The sequence below is a fragment of the Monodelphis domestica genome, chromosome 1 (assembly GCF_027887165.1).
Source record: "Monodelphis domestica isolate mMonDom1 chromosome 1, mMonDom1.pri, whole genome shotgun sequence".
NCBI classification, from domain to species: Eukaryota; Metazoa; Chordata; class Mammalia; order Didelphimorphia; family Didelphidae; genus Monodelphis; species Monodelphis domestica.
This window is the reverse complement of record NC_077227.1, coordinates 29,781,442-29,782,811: the sequence shown is the minus strand read 5'-3', so window position 1 is coordinate 29,782,811 and position 1,370 is coordinate 29,781,442. Positions and strand designations below refer to the sequence as shown.

At 37.8% G+C, this 1,370-nt stretch overlaps 1 non-coding gene across 1 annotated transcript; it reads right to left on the bottom strand.

Annotated features, from left to right (window-relative positions):
- Positions 1 to 567: 567 nt before the first annotated feature.
- Positions 568 to 672, bottom strand: LOC130456631 (U6 spliceosomal RNA). Its single transcript, XR_008915700.1, has one exon. It is a non-coding gene; the product is annotated as a U6 spliceosomal RNA (small nuclear RNA).
- Positions 673 to 1,370: the final 698 nt, after the last annotated feature.

The window sequence follows — 1,370 nt, the reverse complement described above, 5'->3', positions numbered from 1 at the left end:
TTTCTCTTTTCCTTTGGATTCTCCTACTGTTTCCTCCTATCATAGGCTGAAGATGCTGAGAAGAGAGGCATAGTAATGTATCATAATTGCCAGATTTTACATGAGGACTATTTAGGAGGGTCAGGAAATAATCTGAAGGTTGGCGTTGGGTCCTACAAAGCATTCTTGGAGTGGCATTGGAATGACTGCCCATGAATGGAGTAGTGAACTTGAAGCTGAGAGGATATTGGAGTGTATGAAGGAGTGTGGCTGGGAGACTTGAGTGGATTAGGAACAGAATCAGAAAATGACAGAATTGCAGAACAGGAAGGATTCCAGAGGCTCTTTGGTCCAAAACTGTGCCTGAGCAATGCTCTCTTCAACATCACCTTCATCCAGCTTTTGCTTGAAAATCTTTAGTGAAAGAGAATGATGACCTCCCCAGGCAACTCATTCCACTTTAGTATGAATTATTAGGAAGTTGTTCTTATATGAATAATAAATCTGCCTCTTTGCAACTGCTCCTCATTACCCCTAGTTTTACCCTCTGGGTCCAAGGATCAGTCGCCAATCAGTCAAGAAGCATTTTTTTTAATGGAATGCTTCATAAATTTTGTGTGCCATCCTTGCATAGGGGCCATGCTAATCTCTGTATTGGTCCAATTTTAGTAAATGTGCTGCCTAAGCAAGCACTCAAGAAACATTTAAAAATAATTCACTTTTTTCAGTCAACTGAATTTTATTTTCTCTCTATTGAAAAAAGAAAACAAACCAAAAAATGCTTTATAACAACTATTCATGGTCAAGCAAGACAGATTCCTGCATTGGTCATATCCAGATTATATGTACCCTGAGTCCAATCTCTTTTTTGAGTCATTAAACATTTTTATTCGGTATTTATTCTTCTCCAGACACTGTGCTAGGTGTTAGGGATACAAATACAAAGAATGAAATATTTGGTGCTCTCAAAAGGCTTGCAGATTCAAGAAGATGCATCATGATGCTCCACCTTGTAAATTTTAAAACTGCTCAGAGTCTACTTCAGAAGATTTGATTAAGCTATTCCCCATTTTCTACAATGGAGGTACTTGGTCAGGAATGTATTGAGAACTTTAAAATTACTCCACCCTATTTAGACAGTGCCTTAGGGGAAGATAAAGTTGCAAATTCCTGATTGAACAATGAAAAGTCCCCAACTCATACTTATAGTGAAGCAAAAAACCTAAGCTAGGTGGTCTATTTTTAGATCTAATACAAAAGGGTGCTAAGTACCTATAAAGGTTAAATTAACCACTAAAAGGTCAAGCAACTTACAAAAGGCAAGCTTAACAAAAGAGGTGTGAAGTTTTAGTCTACCCAGAGAAGGTGAGAACTAAAGAGTTGTGAGAACT